The following is a 5,635-nucleotide window of genomic DNA, read 5'->3' on the forward strand; positions in this document are numbered from 1 at the left end:
CTCAAACTCCTGGCCTCAGATGATCCACCGGACTTAGCCTCCTAAAGTGCTGGGATTACAGGCATGAGCCACCACGCCCAGCCTACCACCTTAACCTTAGTTCAAATCACCATCATTTTCCTTCTGGATTATTGCAATAACCTCTCAACTAGTCTCCTAACTTCTGCCCAATCTAGTCACCACACAGCAGCAAGAATGATTGTTTTAATATGTAAGTCAGCTCATGCCACTCCCTTCCCCAAAACCCCCATTAGCTTCTCATCTCACTAGGATTAAAAACCAAGTCCTGGCCAGGTGATGTGGCTCACGCTTGTAATCCCAACACTTTGGGAGCCTTAGGTGGGAGGATTACTTGAGTCCAGAAGTTCAAGACCAGCCTGGGCAACACAGCGAGACCCTGTCCCTACAAAAAGCAAAAAAAATTAGCCGGGTGTCGTGAATGCGCCTTTAGTCCCAGCTACTCTGGAGGCTGAGGTGGGAGGATCGCTTGAGCCTGGGAGGTCGAGGCTGCAATGAGCTGTGATTATGCCACTGCACTCCAGCCTGGGCGAGAGAGCGAGACCCCATCTCAAAACAAAAACAAAAAAACGAAAACCCAAGTCCTATAGCTGGTGCCTGTAATCTCAGCTACTTAAGAGGCCAGCTACTTAGAAGATGAAGACAGAAGGATCGCTTGAGCCCAGGAGTTCAACACCAGCCTGGGCAACATAGCAAGACCTCCTTCTCTAAAAGAGTAGAAACCAAAAACAACCAACCCCTATAATGGCCAAGTTGCCCTAAGCCTCATCTCCTACGACATTCGCCCTCACTCATTCTGCTCTTGTCACTCTGACCTCCTTGTTCTTCAAACAGGCCAGATGTGATCTGATTGCTGTCATCTCACAGTTCTCTCATCTGCAGCACCCTCTGCCTGAATCTTCAAACCCCAGATACCTGCAAGCCTGGCTCCCTTACTTCTCTTCTTGGCTCACTAGTGATGCCTTCCCTGACTATTTCCCAAATGCTTATCACACCCCCTGCCCCACCTACACACATATTTACATATTTATTTTCTGTCTTCTCTCCATTATAGAACGCTCACTTTCCATGGCTGGGCGTGGTGGCTCAGGCCTGTAATCCCAGCACTTTGGGAGGCCGAGGTGGGCAGATCACCTAAGGTCAGGAGTTTGAGACCAGCCTGGCCAACATGGCAAAACCCATCTCTACTGAAAAAATACAAAAATTAGCTGGCATGGTGGTGCACACCTATAGTCCCAGCTACTTGGGAGGCTGCGGCTGGAAAATCACTTGAGCCCGGGAGGCAGTGGCTGCAGTGAGCCAAGGTCATGCCACTGCACTCCAGTCTGGGCGACAGAGCAAGACTCTGTTTCAAAAAAGAAAAAGAATGTTCACTTTCCAAAGGCAGGATCTTTGGGACAGTTTTGTGCATAGCCAATAAGATGGATGTGCCAGGAATGCCAACTATACAAAAAATACCAGGCCGGGCGCAGTGGCTCACACCTGTAATCCCAGCACTTTGGGAGGCCGAGGAGGGCGGATCACGAGGTCAGGAGATCGAGACCATCCTGGTTAACACGGTGAAACCCTGTCTCTACTAAAAAGACAAAAACAAAAATTAGCCAGGCGTGGTGGCGGGCGTCTGTAGTCCGAGCTACTCGGGAAGCTGAGGCAGGAGAATGGCGTGAACCCGGGAGGCAGAGCTTGCAGTGAGCTGAGATCACATGCGCCACTGCACTCCAGCCTGGGCGACAGAGGGAGATTCCGTCTCAAAAAAAAAAAAAAATAGTACCAGACATAGTAATTAACATAGCATGGGGCACATTATTTCTAATAATGAGTATCATAATATTCCTATTCATTCTAAATAAACTCCTCTTCCCCATCAGCATTTCTCCCTTGCCTTTTAGATTTTCCTACACTGCCAATTTTTCTCTTCTGAAACAAACTTCCTTCTTGGAAAGCCACAGATTTAATCTCAGACTCACCCAAATAAAGAATTCATATAAGGTATCTGTCTGTAATACAGTACGCTCACCTATTTTTTTCTGACTATTGCTCAGACTTCTGAGTTCCTTCTTTATTTAACTTTAATCTCTTGTTTTCTTAGGATCTCAGCTTGCTTTCATTTTCTTTTGCCTCTAAGCTCAGCAAGGAAGGGCTTCATTTCGGTTTGGGAGCCAACTACTTGTCTCCCCCTCTTATTTGCACCTTCTTAGACCCTTTCCTTAATTTTTGAGTTCAGGAAATCATAAATCTGTCTACTCCATCACACCTTTGTTACTTTTTGTCTTCTCAAACTCTTCACTCTAAATTTAGACCTCCAGCTCGGTGCTGTGGTTCATGCCTGTAATCCTAGCACTTTGGAAGAGGCAGGAGGCTCGCTTGAGGCCAAGAGTTCAAGACTGGCCTGGGCAACACAGTGAGACCTCCTCCATCTCTGCCAAAAATAGATAACTAACTAAATAAAAAATAAAACAGTGGCCGGGCGCGGTGGCTCAAGCCTGTAATCCCAGCACTTTGGGAGGCCGAGACGGGCGGATCACGAGGTCAGGAGATCGAGACCATCCTGACTAACACGGTGAAACCCCGTCTCTACTAAAATATACAAAAAACTAGCCGGGCGAGGTGGCAGGCGCCTGTAGTCCCAGCTACTTGGGAGGCTGAGGCAGGAGAATGGCGTAAACCCAGGAAGCGGAGCTTGCAGTGAGCTGAGATCCGGCCACTGCACTCCAGCCTGGGCGACAGAGCGAGACTCCGTCTCAAAAAAATAAATAAATAAATAAATAAATAAATAAAACAATAGCTGAGGGCCGGGCACAGTGGCTCAAGCCTGTAATCCCAGCACTTTGGAAGACCAAGGCAGGCGGATCACTTGAGATCAGGAGTTTGAGACCAGCCTGGCCAACATGGTGAAACCCAGACTCTACTAAAAATACAAAAATTGATCAGGTGTGGTGGTGCACGCCTGTAATCCCAGCTACTTAGGAGGTTGAGGCAGGGGCATCACTTGAATCCAGAAGGCAGAGGTTGCAGTGAGCCGAGATTGCACCACTGTACTCCAGCCTGGGTGACAGAGCGTGACTCCGTCTCAAAAAACAAACAAACAAACAAACAAAAACCGATAGCTGAGTAGTCTCAGCTACTTGGGAGGCTGAGGCAGAAGAATCACTTGAGCTTAGGCGGTCAGGACTGCAGCAGTGAGCCCTGGTCTCGCCACTGCACTCCAGCTTGGGCAACAGAACAAGACTATGTCTCAAAAAAGATTTTTTTTTAAATTAAAAATAAATTTACACTTCCAGACTCTATTGTCTACTCTCATCAAACCAATGTCACAAGGAATATATAGTGAAAAGCCATCTTAGCCTAGTGTGTCTCAACAATACCAGCCTCTAGAGTGTGTTTTAGAAGCCTGTAGGGGAATTTGCGTTGTCACAATCACGGAGGGAAGAGGGAGACACCAGCATGTGATTGCAATGCTAAACATCCTACCATGCAACAAGCCCACACAATAAAATATTGTCTCACATTCCATCAGACTTTTGAATGACCTACCAGACACTTTCTTCTGTGTCTGAGGCCTAGACTCTAAGTCAGTTTTACATGACAAGCTACTTTCTCTTTCACTTTTAATATCAACTAAAATTTCTAAGAATTCTTCTATGAGGAAAACAATGGAAGATTATATGTTGATGTAGTCAGAACTTCATTTCAGCGGGTCATGGATTACAAAGTTTGTTTGGTTGGTTGGTTGCTTGTTTGTTTATTTATTTTGAGACAGGGTCTCGTCTGTCGCCCAGGCTGGAGTGCAGTGGCACAATCTTGGCTTACTGCAACCTCCACCTCCTGGGTTCAAGCAATTCTCCTGCCTCAGCCTCCTGAGTAGCTGGGATTACAGGCGCATGCCATGACGACTGCCTAATTTTTGCATTTTTAGCAGAGACAGGGTTTCGCCATGTTGGTCAGGCTGGTCTTGAACTACTGGCCTCAAGTAATCCACCCACCTCAGCATCCCGAAGTGCTAGGATTATAGGCATGAGCTGTAAGACCCAGCTGATGGACTATAAAATTAAAATTAAAAAAAAAGTTTTACCAAGTGGCTTGTTGCTCACCATTTTGGAAAATATCATCAACAATACTTACCATGCTTCAGGAACCAAGAGAATACACCTGTTGCAGTTGAAGCTTTTACATTTATAGTTATGGTTTATGGGTGCAAGCAAATAACTACTTCCTTGTATTTTCCACTGTAGACATGTTTTAGCCTTTATCTTTTGAAATATATATTATTTTGCTATTATAAAATTTGTTTCTTGGTTGGGCACAGTGGCTCACACCTGTAATCTCAGCACTTTAGGAGGCCAAGGTGAGATGAGGCCAAGGTGAGAGGCCTGCTTGAGCCCAGGTGTTTGAGACCAGCCTGGGCTACGTAGTATAGCTGCTGTCTCTACAAAAACAGAAAAAGGTAAAATTTGTTTCTCCTCTACATTACAGATTATAGCTGAGATATTGTCTTATTTTGCTTGTAAATGGTTTATATTTTCCCCGATTTTCATTGCAGTTAAAACAAAGAGATTTATTCAGCATCTATAAAGTGATGTCGGCACTAATGAAATCGAGAACCACTAACATAATAGATAAACCATTCCAAGATTTCCCGTTTTCCTGTTTGCTTTCCAGGCTGCTGTTGACCATATGCCCACACCAAACACAACCTCATTCCCATTTTCAAGGATCCTAAGCTTTTTTAAGACATTAAGCTATTTCAGAGGGACCAGCATGGTATGAATGATAACACATAAAACGTGTAAGGCCCTTAAGAATTGAAATTGTCTCACATATCATCTCATTTGATGCTCAGAAAGTCCTACAGTCTTTCTGGTCAGGCGCGGTGGCTCATGCCTGTAATCCCAGCACTTTGGGAGGCCGAGGCAGGCGGAGCACGAGGTCAGGAGACTGAGACCATCCTGGCGTGGTGGCGGGCGCCTGTAGTCCCAGCTACTCAGGAGGCTGAGGCAGGAGAATGGCGGGAACCCGGGAGGCGGAGCTTGCAGTGAGCCGAGATCCGGCCACTACACTCCAACCTGGGCCACAGAGCGAGGCTCTGTCTCAAAAAAAAAAAAACCCACAATTAAATCTTTCTAACTTTTGTTTTTACCAACTTAGTAGATTATAGTAAAAACGAAAACAAACAAACAAAGAAACCACTTTGCTTATTAAATGACTGAGCTGCTTCCATATATTCTCTTAGGAGCTTTCAGAGATCCCACAGATTAAGCCACGAAGATTCTCAACTAGATAAAACCTTAGAACTTTCTACTTTAAGGTTTACTTTAGCCTCCTAATGTAGGGATGAGAAAACCGAGATCCAAGAAAAGTTAAGCGACTGACCATGGTCGTGAGAAATTATATTGCGAAGCAAGGGTGTAGGGATATATGAGATGGTCTGTTCTATTACACTCGCTTTTCTCATTGCAAATTTTAGATAAAAGTCTGATGTTCCGAGAGACAAAACCTAACGCTGCGGGATGGAGCGGCGAGTACCGCCCCGCGTGCCTCAAGCCCCACCCCCCAGGGCTGTCCGCGGCAGTGCCTGAGTGGAGACCAGCGCCGGGGACCTCGAGGGGTCCTTCGCGTG

This window comes from Trachypithecus francoisi, unplaced genomic scaffold (assembly GCF_009764315.1).
Source record: "Trachypithecus francoisi isolate TF-2019V2 unplaced genomic scaffold, Tfra_2.0 Lachesis_group20, whole genome shotgun sequence".
NCBI lineage: Eukaryota > Metazoa > Chordata > Mammalia > Primates > Cercopithecidae > Trachypithecus > Trachypithecus francoisi.